This window comes from Pteropus medius, unplaced genomic scaffold, assembly GCF_902729225.1.
Source record: "Pteropus medius unplaced genomic scaffold, Ma_sr-lr_union100, whole genome shotgun sequence".
NCBI classification, from domain to species: domain Eukaryota; kingdom Metazoa; phylum Chordata; class Mammalia; order Chiroptera; family Pteropodidae; genus Pteropus; species Pteropus medius.
Genome location: NW_024352148.1, coordinates 1,611,180 through 1,631,129, shown reverse-complemented (window position 1 = coordinate 1,631,129; position 19,950 = coordinate 1,611,180). Strand labels below are relative to the sequence as shown.

General features: G+C 46.7%; 1 pseudogene; it reads right to left on the bottom strand.

The window, feature by feature from the left end:
• Positions 1–6,986: 6,986 nt before the first annotated feature.
• Positions 6,987–7,102, bottom strand: LOC120589368 (uncharacterized; annotated as a pseudogene).
• Between the last annotated feature and the right edge of the window lie 12,848 nt (positions 7,103–19,950).

Below are 19,950 nucleotides of genomic sequence, written 5' to 3'. Positions count from 1 at the left end.
ATTTTTGGATTACGTATTTGTGGGGGTTATAAATATACTCTGACAATTCATTTGAGCAATCTTTTATTACCTGAAAACGTTTTCTTAAAATCTACTTGGTAATCCTGGCTATTTCAAACACAGGAATATAGACCTGTTAAAATGTATTAAGTATACATTCAACAGTAACAGTGTATCAACTGTTCAAAATCATTAATGTCTTCTCACGTGATTTTAAAGATGTTCTGGCATGCTTTGGGTAGATGTTCATGAACTCTGGATCGTTTAAAGCAAGAAGATTTCTTCCTTTAACATCAGCCACAAAAGCCTTATCAATCAGATTCAGCTTCACACAATCTTAACCATTCCTCTGTTGTCAGCCATACTGCTTCCCGTCGACGGCGTGCAGACCCTCACATGGACGCCTTCCCTAACCAAATGGTCTTAGCAACATCCCCAGGTTTTCTACGGTGTCTAATTTTACATTCACTGGAAATTGCACGTTGCTACGCTCTCGCTAACCGTGGAACAGAGGTCGCCAGCAGCCTGCGTGCCGCATCTCAGCAGCAAACACCAGATTTTGTACTGATGCTGGCTCTGCCCTGTGGCCCTCCGAGTCAGGGCGGGTGGAATTCTCTCTAGCTGTGCTTTCTGTTTGCTTGTGTTCAAAAAAAAAACTCTCTACAGGTGCTAAGATTATTTTCCCCAGTTCCATGACATAAAATAGAAGAGAACCACGTGTGCTAAGGTCAAGTGTTGCAAACCACAGCTGAGAAAGCGCATCGGGTATTAATTTCCTCTGTTGCTAAATCCAGGATCGTGGCCAGCACAGGAAATGTTAAACGCTACAGAATTGGGAGCTACGGGCTCCTCTTTAGACTCTCTCTGAAATTCATGCTGCTTAATTGAAGACAGGTTCATCTTTACCTCTCTTGCCCAGTCTTGAAAAACTAATTTGGCAACCAAATAAGGATGATCACCTCGCCCACACTCCACTCTCTCTCTGAATTTCGCCTCTCCCTGATTATTTTCTGTCTAATAAACCAGTGCATATTCCCACGGCGAGCTACACAGATGTTGGTCTGTGCATATTCAGAACTATTTCTCCAACTCTGCATCACATTACCCTCTCCCCTAGATACTCCTACGCACCTTCGAATTTCCCTTGTTGTGTCCCTTAGGTCTCTAATCATCAGCTGAAGTTGGGATTCTGAGAACTTTTATCTTGAATGCATGAACTGGTTCTAAGATAGCGTAACCACCACTGAGCCTGGTTCCTGACTTCATCTCGCTGGAGCTCCATGAAAACTCAGCTGCCCACCTGGTGGAGCCAGGTGAAAGCACTCAGGGGCACGAACGGAAGATTTATGGCGCTGCGCTTGAATCTAACTCAAAACCAGTGCGTAACTAATCATAAAAAGGGGGAAGTCAACCAAATTCTATTGCATGATATGAAATCAAATATACATTTTACCACCAACGATGCCCCAGATTTTCCAATCGGTTAGATCGGTGCTTAGAAAGCGAGTTTGGTGGCTCGGTGACGGCCGCCCTCTCCCCACCTCGCACTGCCCCGCCCCGCTCCTGTCCCCGCCCCGCGTCTCCCGCACCCTCCCATTCTGTCTGGGTGGAGCACACTCAGGCCCCTCTCCTCGCTTCCTCTGCGTGAACAGGTGCGGCGACGACGCCCAGATCAGCAGGCTGTGCGGGAGGAAGGGGAGGAAGTCGACACGCGCGGCTCAACTCCGCTCACATCTCCGCGTCTCCTCTGGGGACTAAATCCCTCTGGGATTTCCCGAGAGCTGTCATCTGCGTCTACTCCCCACGCACGGGAGCAGACACGGAGTCCAGCGCCGGCTGCCTGTCTGTGGCTGGAGAGCTGCCGCAGGGGACCTGTGACCACTGTGACCACTTACGCCATCAGTGCGCCCCCGCCCGGATTTCAGCAGATGCGCACCCTCTAGTTTTGTTCCGTGTCCCACCATCCAATTTCTAAAAGACGGGCGTATGAAAGGGGGATGTATTCATCAGGGGCCCTCTTGATGCCCCTAAGAAGTGTTTTTGTGTTTTGTTTTGCTTTTTGTTTTTCAAATGCTTAAGATTGTGCGCCCATTTTAACAGCATTTTTTTGACAATATTCTTATATATATCCCAAGCTACACTCATTTCCAGGATATAGTAGTAAGCAAGACAAGGACATTTACCTAAAATAAATTAAGTTTAAGGAACACAAGTATTTTAAAGAAACAATTGCTATTCAGCTTCTATGAGACTGGTACATACGAAGTACAGAAAACAGGCAGATAGTCCTATGGTTACATGGTAAATGACATAGCTTTGGGGAGCTGTGGAGGGGTATATATATATTTTTACCAGGCTCATAATAGACAATAATGGTTTAAAATTATGTCCAGAAATACATGGCTCAAGCCGCAATGGATAACGCAGCACGGATGCTATACCAGGAAGGCAGGCAAGTTTAATGTTTGAAGGTGGTACCCTCGAGGGACAACTTAAACGATCACAGGATTCCAACTGCATTGGTTCTAAGACAGCGTATCTAAAATGTACAAATGGTACTGTCTTTTTTCCTATAGCTCCGGGTATAGCAACTGTCTCTAAGTCGCATGCCTTCTCTTTAAACCAGAAAGTCACATGCCCTGGATATTCCATAGTAATAAATTAGCAACGTTTCGTGTTCCAGGTAAGCTGCCCTCTCTCTGAAGAAGCCGAGATGGCGGTGTCCTTCTTTCAAGCTAGAAGCAGAGAGCCAAGGTTCCCGGGATGCTCACACGACCCAGGTTTGACTTCCCCGTGATAGAGTACTCTGCATTTGCTGTGCAGAGTCTGAGGCTGAAATGCACTCAGACTACACAACCACATTGCTGTTCAGAGCGTCGGGTTACGAGTTGTTAGTAACAGTGTAAGAATTTTTTTTTCACACAAGCTTCTCAGAGTTAGGGTGCAATATAGCTGAGACCCACTTCTCAATTCTTTAGGGAACCTTGTGGAGGGGAGCACTTCTATGCCGTGCGTGACTTATGGCAACAATAATCCATACAAAAGAAACGGTATTTTATCTTTTATCTCATTTACAGAATCGGTTCAAGACTGATAATAAATTTCATTGGGAATGTCATATTTTGAGAAAACTTATAAAAATACTGTAATATTGTTATCATCTTGCAGAAGACAAATATTACGACAAAGAAAACCAAAACTTAAAACTACATAAAAATTAAGCATTTCTTTTTGTCGAAATATAAATTAAAGTTGCTGGAAAGACAAACCACAACTTCCAAAAGAAGTTTACAGCATTTACCAGAGGCAAATGCTTGTCACACAAAGAGTACAACGGCCGCCCAGAATCAATCCCAGGCAGCGAGCGACCCATCGGGAAAAGGAGCGAAAAGACATCCGCCGACGTCACACAGAAGAGGAGACGCAAGTGACCAATGGCGTGTGGAAATCGTGCAGCCTCTTTCGTAATTAGGGAACAGCAAAGAACACAAAACAAGATCACGCTTCCCCCCGGCCGCTCGGCAGAAACACAGAGTACCTGTGCTGCGAAGGCCACGGGGCAAGCGCTCCAGGTGCTGCGGACACTGCGCTGACGCACGCGCCCCGCGCGCCCCCGGCCCCGCGCATCCTCGCCCCGCGCGCCCCCGGCCCCGCGCATCCTCGCCCCGCGCGCTCCGGGCCCCGCGCATACTCGCCCCGCGCGCCCCCGGCCCCGCGCGCCCCCGGCCTCGCGCGTCCTCGCCCCGCGCGCTCACGCCCCGCACACCCGCGCGCACAGGCCCGAGGACGCCCGTCCCGCGCGCCCAGGTGGCGCTCACACTCACAGCATCCTTTCCTACAGTAAGAAAGACCGGATGGCAGCCGACTTCTTGGTCCGCAGCGCGATGTACAAAACCATTGCGTACGTTCAGGCGCCGGGTTACTTTCTAGATGTAAATGCCATAAATTAAAATTTTAATTTTGATCATGATTGTATATTAATACGATTAATTTTATAATCATAGTGTTCAATGAAAAAAGTTGTATTTATAACCCATGCGACACGATTTACGTAAAGTTCAAAAAAAAGCACGAATAAGTAGTAAAACTGTAAAAACTGGCCGCAGCTAGCAGGAATCTCGAGTTACCGATTCGAGTCTGGTGACGTTCGGGAGCCCGGTGTTGCTCAGTCGTTGCTAAAACGCTACATATAAGATACAATGTACTCTGGATGCGCGTGTGTGCGCCGCGAGGCTTCAGAACGAGTGTAAGGAAATAGATAACCGAGTTCTGTCCCTAGATCTCAGTGACATGACTGACGGGGAATTTTATAACAGTTTGACCACTGTGTGTCACATCTGTTATCACAGTGAACCCATATGGTTATTCTTAGATTCTGATAACTATTACTCATAATTTTAAACTGTAGTAGCCTGATATTCTGAGGACCGAATTTATCTGTGACACACATGTTACAACATTCATCATACGCTTCATTTCTTTCTCGCTTTTAAAAAGCTTTCTAGCGGCTTTAAGAGTTAGAGAAATGCTGAGATTATTTGGTTTATGTTTAAATTTGAAAGGAAACAAGTTAGTGATACAGGGAATCTTAGCCAATGCTTCCTAAAAATGAAGTTGCCTCCAATACTACATCAAGTTGTAAGGTCAACCTTTTCATTTTTTAAGGCAATGATACGATGATGTGTAATTAAGATGACAAGAAATAGTCCTCATTAAAATATGCCGTAAATATTCGCAACTGGTTTTTCACCTTAACTTTTACCAAGACATACCGCATCATAAAGCCTCTTCTGTTTAGAGTTTTGGAGGGTTAGATTTGTGATTCGTTGGACATCACGATACCATTTCCCCCTGAGTTTTTACCTTTGGCATCACAGGTGCGAGTCATTCCCTGAAGGAACTAGATGCAGCTACGCGCACAAATGTAAAACGTCGAGCATATACGTACGTACACGCGAACCCACGCAGGGGAGTGGAGTTATGATTTAAGTGCAGTTCTGAAGGGTAAGAGAGCCATTACCCACTTTAATTTTAATTAAATAAGCTTATACTGAATAAACCAAACCAAACCAAAACACCTGTCTGACCAATGAAGCTCACGAAAGAAACTATTTCCGTGGTGCCCCACGATCCCCGGATAAATCTAATTGCAAGTTACCAGACATTTGAAAAGTAAAAGTGGAAGAGAAGAGAGAACAGAACTACAGTAAGAAAGGGACATAGGGAAAATGAAATAGTGAAAACGAATAAATGACAAGAAAAGATGAGGTCGAAAGAGCCCGATGGCGAGAGGAGAGGCGTGAGGAGGAGGCCAGCACCTGGGCTAGGACGTGTCTTTAACGGCGACTTATGCTCCCCCGCATGCACCCTGGCTCATAGTCAGGGTGCGGTGCCAAGGGCAGGTGGGTTCTTCAGAAAGCTATCCTCGTAAGCCTGACGTTTTTATAAAATAGTTTGCGATTTGGGTGACACAAATATTATTAAGCTCGCATTATCAACGGCGGTCTAGGAGCTAGAAAACCCAAATGCTGAAAATATAAAAGATGTTTTTAAGGAGTTGGGGAACGATTAAGAGACGAGAGCTAGCATTCCCGTCGGACCTGCTGGTCGAGTCCCGGGATGAGCCCTCTAACTCTCTCCACTTCGGGAGATTCACCCTCGAAGCGCTTCTCCTCTTGTCGGAGGGTTCAGAGGCCCACGCGAAGGTTACACGCGTTAGTCCACGGCAGGCGCTGCACGCGCGCAGTGGGTTCCCCTCGGGGTCTACTTATCACCTAGTTTTTCATCTGTACCCTCAAGACAGAAATATGAAGCCAGTTTCACTCAGCACGCATGTATGCTGAAATCGGGAACTTCAATATTTGGAAGGATCATGTGAGCGTGGTTACCCAAAAAGGAAGCCCCGGTTAACAGTGTTTGCAGAAGTTAAGGTGAGTAGATGTTGCAGATAACGTGACTGAAACTCAGGAGTTCTCACGAATCATTCTGTAAGGAGAATCTGCTCACTTTCCAATCAAAACGTTTTTATGAAATTTACAGAATTCAAAAATATACTTTTCCTTCAAAGCAAAGTAATTAACTTTCTTTATAAATATCATCATGAATTATAGGAGCTATTCAATGAAATATTCGTTTAAACAAAAGAAAGATTTTAAAACCTTATTCCAGTTAGAAGTAATGAAGCCAGGATCAGTTATATGTTTTATTGCATCTTCAAGTATAAAGAAGGAAGAATTTCTCCATTTCAGCAAGGATACTTCACAAGTATTCAGTTTTTAGAAGTAAATAGCTGTCAATTAAAATTTTATGAACTGTGTACTGCATTATTAAGCAAGGCACACAGTGTAATTACGGCGTATCAAATTTAAGTGCTCCTATTTATAGGAAATATCACTCTCCAGTCTGTCTTTAAAAATCTCTTGATAAAATAGTATTTCCAGTTTGTAGTAATAAACAACAGGGCGATACTGCATATTTTTGTGCGTACCTTTACACTGAACGAAGTAGAAGCCTGGGGACTGGATGTTCTCAGTTTAACTCTTCATCAGAGTTATGTTTTTGAAGGTGATGCAGCTTCAAATTGCAGCCTTCATAGCCTTGAGCGAGGGAAGGTTTTACTCTCCTTAACTTTCTAACGTCTGTTCCCTAGAGGCGTTCTCAAGGCTCAGCCACGAAGTCATTACTTAACACTAAGAAAGCAAGCTGCAAATGCTCGCAACTTAAATTACGAAAAGCAGAAAACGATCGAAAATGTCTCTTTTGAAACGGAACATAAAGTATTTACTGTTTTGCCTCTACATCTGGAATCATTACTAAGAGAAACAGAAACACATCCAAACCAGCCCCGGTACAGGGGAGCGTTTGCTAAGGAAAACGGCTCACTGATGAAAACTCAAACAGCCCGGCACCATCTACCGACCAAAGAAACAGGACACTACCAGGAAAACCATGTTCCATTTTTTTAATAATTTTTTATTATTATTTTACTCCTGCAGCACCTGGTCTTCCTAGGTGGTCTCCCATCCGAGTACTAACCAGGCCCGACCCTGCTTAGCTTCCGAGATCAGACTTCGGGCTTGTTCAGGGCGGCATGCCCATAGACCATGTACCCCATGGACTGTGGCTCCACTGGGGCGCAAACCCAGGACCCTCTGCGTGTAAAGCAGACGTGCTCACCGCTACACTGGAACCACGTCCGCCACGTTCTATTTTTAATCGTGAGTCTCGGTCGCTTATTGTCCTCACTTGTGCAGCCAGCTGTTTTGGTCAGCAGGGCCCCAGTCTGCCTTCAACATGGAGCCTTGGCAGAGTCTGCATGACCTGAGGCTCAGCTCTGACCCCACCTCCTTCAGGTTCCAACACCTAGCTTTTGGGAGAGGGCATCTGGCCATGTCAGACGCGTGCCTCTCCCTGACCTCTCACCGAGCCTAGGGTGTGCGGTGTCGGAGGGGACTTGTCCGGGACCTGTTTCTACATGAGTCCGGGTTCTCACAGTGACCGTCTCAGGGCCTGATGGTCTGAGCCACCGGAGATGGACAGGCCTCAGGAAGGGGGTGTGTCTAGTCAGATGCTCTAGGAACTATCTAGACACTAACGCTGCCAAAAACTGCTGAATATATCAAAGAAACTTAGCATCTTAAAGTTCAAAAACCATTCAGTGTTATATTGCTTATTCCCCAGCCGTTCCATTATCATTTTTCCATCTCTCGGTGGCTTGTTTAATCTGTTGGAAAAGAAATTGTTATGTAAAGTTTAATTGGCTTGTGCAAAAAGCCAGAAAACCTCATATTAGAGTGAAAACGGGGCCACTGGAGCAAGACGAGAGGATGGAAGATCGTGGGAGCTTGGGCACATCACCTTTGTTTATTTTGCTCAACTAACGGAAATGGTCAGCTGCGTTTGCTTTGCATTTAAAATCTTTTCATTCAACTCTAGGTGTTTTGTTACCGTTCGTTACACACTAGCATTTCGTCCTTACAGGTGCCAAGAGAAAGGAAATTAGTAGTATAAATTTTAAAAAGACGCGGCATTTGAATGACAAGGAGGGGTCTGTTACCAGGAAGGAGATGGGGTCCCAGCACTGACTGCCCTGCCCAGGCCATTTGCCATGTGCTCAACAAGCGTCCGGCCTGGCCGAGGAAACGTGGGCTTCGTGAGCGGCAGCGGGGCTCGCTCTCAGTGAGATTTTCTCCAGCACTGCCCATACTGCTGAGTGCTTTTCCAATAGCATGGTTTGGCATCCTTTTATATCTGGGAGGAAGTAAATATAATCTTTTCTTTAAAGTGAGGGAAAATGAAGAACGAATATATTTTACGTCAGCAAAGATTAAATAACAGATTTGTATGCTGCAGAACACAGCTTCTTGCTGGCGCTTATTTTTCAGTTTAAAGAAAGGAAAAACATTTCATGTACGGCAATGCACGAATATATCGGGAAGGGGAAAATTCCGATTATTGTCAATATATCCTTAAATATGTATAATGAATCTTTTCTTTGAATAATCGGCTTGCGTTAAATCGAACAATAAAATTGTGCACGTTAACAGTTTGCTTTAGGCTTAATTTATTCATTCCCGGGATTTCTGAATAGCATGTAGAAGACAAGTAAGTCATTCATGGAACGGCTGGAGTGCACTATCTTATCCAGGACGCGGTTCATTTAATGAGTAAATATGTCAGTATAGTAAGTTAAAAAGTCTACAGCTGACTTGCTTGGCAGCTGTCAATGCAATGCAAGATGTGGGGTATGACGGGCATTTAATGGGGTTCTGGAGGCAAGTGGAATTAGTAGAGGATTATGAAATTATATAATTACGATTATAGAATTATATAGGGCACAATGGGTCTAAGAATAGTGTTTATAAAATGCTTCTCGTTAGAGGACATTACATAAACAGTTATTATTAGAATTTGTCAATATTTTTTCAGCTTTGATTCTAATATAAAGAAGAACAAATACATAGACGAAGTTTTATTTTGTGCAGCATACCACGTGCTCATGAGCCGAGCTGCCCAGGATGAGAACGGTTGATGACACTATTCAGTTGCTTTTATTTGCCCTTTAATTTTCAACTAGATCAATAGAGTCAGATGCAACTGCCATCGGCATTAAAATCCCAAAGTGTAGGGGAAATGGAGGTTAAACTGTAAACAAAATGTTTCGCTGGCATTGATCTTGCAGCCATGCTGACAGTTTCTTTAAAATATTATCAGCATCAGTGAATAAATTGCATCAAAATGGTACACTCGATGGATTTGATCATTTCGTTTTGAAAGGTACAGTCTTTCAACCCTGCTACCGTTTTCCAATTTATAAAAGGTGAAGTGAACTAAAATTATTTTTGGTTAGTGCCACCACCACTTGGGGTGACTGTCAAGAGTTAATCAGGTTATGGAATGACTTTTTTTTGCTGTCTGTGTTAGTGACCCATACAGCTCCCTGTGCACACAAGTATGAGGGCGACGGCAGCCAAGCACTTAATTCAGTAAGGCAGACTGTCGCTTCGTCCGCTTCACATACATCGATGACATTCCCTTAAATAAAATTATTAGGAAATTCAGTAAGCTATTGGTGACGTTTTATTACATTTGGCTGTATTTATTTATGTAACATATATAAATACATTATAGGTAAGTATCTAAATAATTTAACCTAAAATGATTTAATCCTAAACATTCATAATTTGGAAGTTTATGTTATTTAAGAATTTTTGCATACAGTCCCGTGCCACTTAACGATGGGGTACATTCTGAGAAATGTGTCCTTAGGTGATTCTGTCAAGGTGCGGACACCACGGAGTGCACTCACACGAACTCGGTGGGGCAGCCGGTGCTCCCAGGCCACCAACGCGCACGGCGCGCACCTGCGCAGCACGCACGAGACCAAGTCAAGAGAAAATGACGCCGCCGAGAGAGGCGGCGAACCCGGGGCGGACGAGGCCGCTGCCAGCGTCACGCGGCTGCCGCCTCGCAGCGAAGTGCGTGTGTTATAAGCGGCGATCGCACACTTTAACATCACGACAAGTACAGGACAAGTACAGGCCGCGAGGCAGCGCGCTGGCCTCTCGCTGGCGCGGAGCGTGGCGCGCCGCACGGGACTGTGCGCGCCTGCGCGTGCGCAGCAGCGTCCCGCACGGGGCCACGACGACCGCACAGGGCAGCCAGGGCGCCGCTGGTGACTGCACTTGTCGGCGTCGCGATGAGCCGCGGCACCGCCCCGCGCAGGCGGTCGTCTGTGGGCCAAACGGCCTTGTGCGGCGCATGCGCGTGGCTCTAGCTTTTCCGACGTGAACTGTGTACGGATAGTCCAAAGGCTCTTTAGCGATTCCTCTTGTATACAAAGCTATGTTTGACTTAAAATTTATACATATTTAAGTAGAGGAAAAATAAGTTCCTTTACTTTTTAATAAGTAGCGTTCTTCGAAAGTGAGCAGAGAACGCATTCAAATTGCCGTCTAGGAATAGAAAAATGTACAAAAAGTTTAAGCTTAGTAACTTAAAAAGCCATTGAAAAATCATAATTGGCATGGTGGTACAGAGTTTGCTATGTGATTTAAATACAGATTTGGTTAAAAAATGAGCGATATCCTCTGTTCCCTTATTTTGTAATGATGCCACATTATAGGGCATATCATGTCTGACTGCGGAGTAAAAATGTAAAATATCTTTACTGTTGCAAAACAGTAATTTTGCCTTGGTATTAAAAATGCCTTTGCATAAAAAACAATCATAAATTTATTATAAAGATGTAGTATTTCAAATCCTTGAAACAGTAGAAGTGAAATTATACAGAAATGTGCAAGTTTGCATAAACATATAGATAAAAATGCCTTTATTTTGGAAAAATAAATTTCCCAGTATATATGTGACTAAGATAGTTATACTATGAAGCAGTAACATAATATGATCTCATTATTTTATAATATCGATGATGTACATACTAAGATATTATTGGACATCTAAGGCCATGGCGTAAGCTAAATGATCAGACTCAAATACTGTGTGAGCACCATGAGCACTGATAGTTAATCCAGACTGTGGTTATTAGAGAATAAAGCAAATCATGGGCATATGACATAAATTGTTTTGCACCCTTGAAACTTAATTCCATAGCCAAAAACACTACTTCTTTTTTAAAATGTGTAAAAGTAAATAATCAATATTTTTGAAATGGTTTTGTTTAAAATCTGGTTTAGATTTTCCAACACTTAAGCTCCCTTTCCCCCTATTTAGCGCGCCTTCTGTGAACCACAGTTGCAAACCGGGGAGTCAGTCCTGCCGTAACTCAAGATCACTGGCCCAGGGTATGTTATGCTCAGATGCTTATTAGAACATGTTTATTAGAATCGGGATTTAAAGAGAGAAGCATAACTACCATCAATCATGTGTCAGTTATAACAGATCATTCTGATACAGTTTAATAAAAACTATACCTCAGCCGACACGTAGCAGTAAAAGTACTATAAATGTGAGTGATTGGCATATATCGCTTGTGAGATAATATATGATATAATTTTTCTGAGATTTTTTATTTATGGTCATTTTCGTTTTGAGAAAGTTATAGCAGTTATTAGATTTAAATTAAGAAACTATATTACCATTGTTTTTTAAGGAATTTATATACTGTTTTTACCATTGAAAGAAAATTATTTGAGGCCTAAAGGAAAAATAGTGTTGGCTCCAAAACATCAAGTAAAATTTTAAATGAAAATAAATAAATGCCTGAATGTTTAACAATGTCATCTTGCACATATAGATTTTTATTATGTTTTCAAAAATGTGGAGTTTAGATATACGATATTATTTTAAAATTTAGATGTTGAAGCCTTTTTAAAAACTAACAGCAAAAATTTAACCAGTATCTGACGTGGCCACCTGTACACACGTGAGGACGGAAGTTTCAGGGTGCCCGGGGCACACAGTGTTGTTGCCATTGGTGAGGGATGGCATGGGGGCCACTTTCCTTAGTGTCGGAAAGTCGAGGTTCCGGTTTGATCATGTCTTAATACAGAGAGGGAAGTGAACCCCAGAAGCAGTCATGTAATCGGCCTTTACCATGAAAGGATTATGGGCAGATGCCTCGACAGGTAACGTGCTTTAGTTTATCAAAAATTAAATGTTTATTTTTATTCTATTTTTAAAGTAAAATTTGACATTTATGCCCTCTGCCTGTAGTTTTTAAATTGATCACTATCAGTCCTGAGGTGTGATTCTGACTTTATAAGTCGGTCAGATGTACCTACCGGTGAAAAGTCATCCAAGCAGAGGAATTTAGTGTTTGGTAAAGGTAAGCTAAGAAACTTTGACCAACTCTACAAATGAGAAGAACTAGAAAGCCTAGAGGAAAAAAAAAGAAAGAAAAGAAAGAAAAATGAGAGATCGGATAAAAAGAGCTGCAAGACGAAATCTAAGAGGCAAAGACCAGCGACGTGAGCCTCGCCCTCAATCACCAGCCCGAGCGCCCATCAGAAATCGAGCTGAGTGACAGAGCCTAAGCAGAAGCTCCACTTCTCACATTCTCGCCATCGACGGTTGGTCAGTTATAATTCTTTAATTTTACTCATTCTAACACGTGTATTAAACGTCCAAAAGGAATATTAGGTAAAACTGTCGTTCACACGTGACGGCCTGTCAACCGTGTTCCATGCTCGCAGGACCTAGCCGGGGCCTGTGCTCAAATGTCCTCGGAGGAAGCACTTTCAAGGACAGTGACGGAGCCAGAAGGTGACTGTAGAACGCGTGGGTGGAACAGGCAAACGATCGGAAAAACACACGGTCTAAAGGGGCAATAAAAAACCCAACGGCACACAGGAAGACGCCGATGCAGCCAGTGGCAGTGACGGCCACGCCGAGTGGCCACAGGCTGAGACGTGGCCGTCACACCGCGTTCCCTCTGTGGCGAGGTGGGGTCACGGTCGCCTGGAGAAGCCTTCCCTGTTGGTGTGAGGGTCCCCCTGCTTCCCACCGCCAAGCGCGGACCTCTGATTCACCGCGACACAGGCGGCCTTCACACCACGTGACGGGAGAGACACCCCGCACGGTGAAGACCTTGCCTCCTCACTTGGGCGGCCAGACGACCACCGAACGACCTTCTTCTCCTGTGGAATGGCGATGACCAGCCATGAGGGCTCGGCACGGAAGCACTGTGGGTTTTTCGACGACACTGCTTGGTTTGACCCCAAGATCATAATGCCCTTGAAACATTTAGAAGGTAGACATTTACCTGAATAGATGTGACGCTGAATGTTTATGTTTTAAACACACTCATACACACACACCGACAATGTCAGTGTAATCTGGCATGCGTGGAGAAGTGGCCATTCATCTACTAGACCAGCGTGACATTTATAGCAGATTTTGAATAAACGTCTTTTTGTGACACTCGGGTTGTACTCTCTCCAGTGAACACTGTTCACAACAGCGACATAAGACTCTAACCATGTCCTGAGTGGGTGACAAATAACACCTGCCAAACTGTAACGTCGGTGTCTCCCTTCAGTGAACGAGTTTCATTAATTTGCTTTAAATCTGGCGGAAGCTTGCTGCTGGGGACACAATGGCAGACACTTCATTATGAGTCCAGCTGGTGCTCGTAAGTGGTTCCAACCCAAGACAGGCACACCTCACTTCACCGCGAGACCCTCCGCCAGTAGAAAGGTCACAGCTGGCTTTATCACGATGGTCGGGACAACACGCACAGCATCTCTGACGCGAGTCCGAATCCCCCGGCCATTGACCCCATGAGACGGTGTGTCGGGTACAGCCTGCTATCCTCATAGACACACCCAGGGCCCAAAGCGGAGTCCAGCTACATCCACCTTGTGCCAACCAATGCGGTGACGTAGAGGACACTGACCCGAAGCAGCAACACTGTTTCGTGCTTCTCGTGAAGGTGAGTTAAATTCAGTGCTAAGCAACACATTCGTAATGAGGATAGATGCTCATCCAATGATTCCTCGCTGTGCTTGGCCACGTCTGAACACAGATCCCACAGCTGGACACGTTAGAACAGCATACTCTCCCGATGACGACACATGCCAGCTTTGTTTGCTTTCGTTTTTGTGGCAAGTAATGTGTTTTGTTCCTTAGAAATGCAAGCGATTGCTTCAATGGAAATTTATTTTTCCTATTTAGAATACTCTGCAGCCATATTCTTCTGTGAAGTTAGTGTGTTTTGACATCGTTGGGTATGGAGAAAGCGAAAACCACGGGCAATGTATTAAGAAATCTTCGGAAGTTTTGTAACAACCAGAGTAGTTTATATGTAACCAAAAGTCAGTGTCTGTGATCAGATGACTATTATGAAACATGACAACATGAGATATCTAATGCCATTAAAGGCTGGAATCATAATCTTTATGAGCATTTTACTTCATGCCCTAACAGTCCCCTCCCCGCCATGCGTTTACCTAACTCCTCCGTATTTTGGCCCTGTTTTGTCACTGTCTGTTAAGTAGTGGTTGAGGAATGAGATAGCGCGGTCCAGACACGAGCTGCGGCCGACGCTGCGGAAACGCTGCCCTGCCTGCGCTGCTGAGCAGAGAACCGCGTTTGGCTCGTTCTCCCGTTTTCCCGTCCCCGCCTGTGCCCTTTTGTGGGGCCGCAGTGGGGACTGAGGCCCCAGCACTGTGCTGAAGAAATCGAGGCTATTTCTGGACCCGTGGTGTCAGTACCCTACTGCTGCTGTAATAAATTGGCATAAACTTAGCGACTCAAAACAATACAAATGTGTCATAAGAACCTGAACCTAATCATATTTACAAAGTCCCTTTCGCCACGTAGGAGACCATAATCACCTGTTTGGGGGGCACGGCCCAGTCGCCTCGGGGGCGTTGTCCAACCCGGCGGCCTTGATGTCTCAGCGGCTTGGCCTGGGGAAGCAGGCGGGAGGGCAGGGTCCTAAGGGCATGGACCCGAGCGTCCCCAGCCGTACCTGGGAAAAGGGTTATCCCAGGGGCAGGCATTACGTGAACTTCTGGTTTGACTTTCGTTTCCTTCGAATAACGAGTCTCTTTTTTCTGGGGTACGCACAAAGAAGGGGTTACTTAACTCTGGGCCCGTGTGGTCGCAGTAGCTGCGTCTGATCGCTGCTTTGCTTCGTTCAGAGTCCTGGAGGCGACTCTGCGTCGCGGAGTCACAGTCGGCGCTTCAGGTTCTGCTGCCGCCTCCACCCCTCACCTCCCGGGGGCTCACAGGACCTCCGGGCACGGGCTGGGGACTGACCCCGCGGGTCCACACATGGCCGCCCCTCCTCCCTGGCTTCTGAGGCGCCAGCAGATCAGTCTGCTTCACGAACTGGTGCCGTGTGACGGGCCACCTCCCTGGAGTGGCTCCCTACCTCTGCCCGGAGCTCAAGTCCCTCCTAACCACAGACCCCCGGGGCTCGGCTTCCCCCCAGGAGCCTGAGAAAGCGCAGCGCCCCTGCCCACGCCCGCCGCCAGGCCGAGCGACACGCAGTCCCTCCCCGCGCGAGCTGACAGGTGGGGCCGCGTGTGCCGGCGACAGCCCGTGCCTGACCCTCTCGCGTCTTTCTTCCCCGCCGCCAGACGCCACCGTCGACAGCTTTAGTCCAGCGGGTCAGCGTCCCGTCTGTTCCTCTAACGCCCGAGCACGAGCTCGCCGTCGGCACCCCAAAAGAGGGCTTGGCGGTGCCGGCGTAACTGGTAAATACGATGCGATTTCAGAGCGAGGGTAACGTGCGAGAAACAATCCCGTGTGGCCACACGGCCCGGCTAGGAGAAGGCGCTGCCGCGAAGACCGAACGTGACCGACTAAATGCGTCTGACTTACACTCCATCCAACGCCGGGCCGCGCGCGCCCTCCGCACGCGCCCCCGCACGCGCCATCCGCGCGGCCGCAGAGAAGCGCGAGACGAGCCGGGCCGCGCGCCGTCCTGCTGCCTCGCGGACCCGGCAAAGCCGCGGCCACTGCACCTGCCCGCAGCCCCGCTGAAGGCGGGTGGCATATCCGCAAATGCGGATAGACGCGGTTAGTTTTCTGGATTATTTTTGTGCTTAGCACTAATTTGTAAACATTTTCCTATATTTTTCCGTGACCCATACTCCGTGTGATTAAACAATTTAATATCCTGTAAGTGGTGATGTCAACACAGCATTTTCCTCAGAAAATTTTGCACGGAAGAATCCAGATCATACTGTAAGGGCTGTGAATATTAAAAAAAAAAACCCTCCGGGACGATGTAAGTACCGGCCGGTAGAGGAGACTGTGTGGGCATGAGAAGCGCACGGGCTGGCACCGCACTGCCCCGCCGCGCACGGGGACACGGGCGTGTGCGTCACGCTGCGCCGAGTCCCCCATGCTGTCCGTTCGCCGCGTCCCCCGCGCTGTCCGTTCGCCGCGTGCACAATTCCAGAGACCGGCGCGCGCGTCCCGCTGCGCCCGCGCCCCGCACCCCTCGCAGCCGCCGCTGCGCCCGGCCGCGGCCACCACGCAGCAGCCCGCACGCCGGGCTCGGGGGCGGCCGCGCAGGCCGCGCGAGGCGCCACAGACGCCGCCCGAACGCACCACAAAACGTCCTTTTAGCAACCCCTTTCTTCCGAACACAACGCCAGCTTTCCTAACGTGTCCCTCCTCGTGGGCCGCGTGCCTTAGGGGAGGCCGGTCCCGCTCCGGCCCCGAGGTGGGTCCCGGCTGACCGCACGCGGTGCCGGCCCTGCTGTCCACCCGCGGGCGCCGGCGCCATCTGGGGACGCGGCGCATCAGAGCGAAGCCGCGGAAAACCGCTCTCGGGAAGCGTCCCTTCTGCTGAGGCCGGCGCCCAAGGCCGAAGATCGTTAGTCCGGTCGTCACGTCCAGATGCGATGTCTGTCTGCAGCACGAGGACACACTTGTCTAACAGCCGACGGAGAAGCACCGCGAAAAGAGCCTGGGTGTTTAACGACACCGTTAAGCCACGGAACCACCTAACCCGAGCCGCGCCCCGCAACAGGACTTCGACAGGTGTGATACAACCTTGAATTTCACTGCGAATGTCGTCATATGTAATATTTTTTGCTAAGCTGAACAGAACGCATCCCGATGGACATATCCCCGGCAAAAACGTGGCGTCATCCTCCACACAGCCGTCACAGCGTTCCCACTGCTTCCAAAGCCACGTTCTCCACATCCTTTAAATGAGCTTTCTCCTCCTTGCCCAAATCTGAGCTTCTTAGTTAGGTTTTTCAGAGAGGACTCCTGTCAGTGCTGAAGCAGCCTCAGAACTCACCCGCCACCCGCCACGGCCGCCCGCCTCCTTCTCCAGAAACACGTTCAGCTCGCTTAATATCACGGACTTTGCGGCCATTATTTACCTCTTCTAAAGCATTACCGACGCTTGGTACGGTTTTGGGAAATGATAGACGTCTAGTTTCCCGAATGAACAGATAATTATGCAGCAACCGAGGTTAAAGTTCATGAAGAAAGACTGATTTGCATCTCTTGGATTTAATGGTACTGGGTATCGAGTAAAAATACGTTTCTTCTATTTTGCAAATACTTTTGTGGCCCCCAAGTAAAATGTTTTAATATTTAGGTTTTGTTTATATTCAATTAATCTAAATCTTTAAGAAATAAGGCACAGTAGAAAGCAAGATGAACTTTCAGTAAAAGATCCTGTCTATGGGTCTTCTGCTAATTGGGTATAAAATGTTGAACTGCATACTTCAGCAGTACAAACTTCCATCATCTCCATGTATGTATAACGATGATAATTACACCACATATTGCGTCATGAGAATAAAGGGAGATGAATTATATTAAACTCCTCTGAAAATGATTAAGGGCTGCAAAGATGTTTGCTATTAATAGTAAAATTTCTATTATACAAAAAAAAAAGTCAGTGTGAATTGCCAGAAACTGTTGTGCCAACAGATGATACCATCGTTGGAGACAATCTAGCACATTTAAAGAAAAGTAAGAAGATGACGCTTTGTATTGGCCAGACCCAATGAAAACTCGTAAAAGCCATTTCTAGCCATTCTGTGCCCTTATCCTCCTCCCTCCAAGCACAGAGTATCTGATTTTATAAAGCGCTAACCTGTGGAAAGGTCGTCTGGTGATTTTCAGAGTGGTCCTGCAATGAGATCAGATCAATTCCCAACATCTTTCTCCTGCGAAGTGATGAATCAATAATGAACTGAGTTCTACAGAAAATAACAAATCATTGTTTGACGGCTGGGTCTCCAGACAGCTCGTGAATCATCTATGAAGTGTCATAATAAAGGCCCGAAAGCTGGTAGCATCACAAACACCTCCTGGTAAAACGAGCGCACAGTGTAGCTGGAGACGCGGACGGGCTTTGGAAGCTGCGCTCGCAAGACGCAGCTTGCGGATGGACACAGGTCCCTTCGGGCTGCGAAACGTTCCTTGCTGCCGGTCGTGTTCCCTCAGGCTCCAGCTCAATAAAGTCTGAAACTGTTTCACAGTCATTCTCGAGGCACCAGGACCACCTCGGCGTTGATCGTAGAAAGTTGGGAGAGGGGCGACAGACTCGTTTATGTCACATTTGAAATGTGTGTGTTGCAAATTTTTTTTTTTTTTTTTTTTAATTTGAAGGTAGATGCTGTACTAAATTGAGATACAAGATAGAACAGGGAAAGAAAATATCGGTAAGAAAAAACGGAAGCAGGCAAGTGGACTGGTGAATGAGGCTGGTGTGTGACGATGACAAGGGGCAGGACTCTCTCGGGAAGGGCGGGCGGGAGTGGGCGCAGGGAGGGCCGGCGCAGAAGGCTGGCGAGGGGCCACGCCATGCTCGTGACGAGTGCATCAGAGCAGACTAAACTCCGGAATTGCCAGTGGAGCTGAGACGGGGCCCCGCTAACCGGGACCGCTGCGGGGGCCAGCAGGCTTACCCCGCACGCGTCACTGGACGGGCTGGCTTGTCAAACGTGCTGGCTGCATCCGCCCCGAGGGAGGGGATCCCTGTCCTTAGCTCTGCCCGGAGAAGGGCCTCTTTCTTACCCTAGAGCTTTGGCCCTGGCCCCCGTCTTCCGGCCCGCATGCCCCCAAGAGCCCTCTGCGCCTCCACACTAAGCATCCCCCACAGCCCTCCTCAGATGGCCGGTCTGACACCAGACGGACAGCAGGCAAAGAAAGGTGGCGGGAGGCACTTCATGGGCAGACGACAGGTGAATGACGAGCTTATGCTGGAAGGACACACGAAAACACAAGATAAAACCAAAGGGTAGATTCTGAAGCCATCTGCACAAAGCTGGGCGGTAAACAGCCAACAGAAACCCGAAATGATTAAATAATGACCGATTTTTTTTTTCATTATTTCATTTACAAAACACTTTTTTTGAGGTCTTATTATATACCAAGCATCTAATAATGCTCTAGAAATATAAGAATAAGGCGCTTACAACACCACTGGCTAAATACAGAACAATACTTTCACTTGCACATAAATTCCTTCACTCTCTGGTAGGAAATCCAAGGAAATGCACTGAGATTCGACTCCGGGTATAGCTGGCTTTTATGTGCATTATTAAAATAAATGTGATAAAGAACGGACATTATTGTTAAATTATGGTCATTGTGATTTAAATGGCCTTCAGCGTATAATGTATGTCATGTTTGCCGAAAGCTTAAAAACAGCATGTGTCTGAGACGGCCTCGCACCTTCTAACATTTTCAACACAGTTCTAAGACTAAATGAAGTTTTAAGTTTGAAATTATTACTTATGAAATCGTTACTTATGAATCACTGATTTTTAACTAAAATGTCAATTTGTACATCATTTTAAAATATCTAATAAAATATTGTTCCATTTAATTACGGCGATGGTTTTCAATGATGCTAATAGATCAGAAACAGAGTAAAAGGAAAATAGACCTAAGTACGCGAAAGCTCCTCTACGGTGCCCCGGCCGTGACCGTTTGTGCCCACGTCTTTGCCTCCGACGTGCCGCCATGCCACGCCTTCCAGGACGGGTGGGCAGGGGGTCAGCA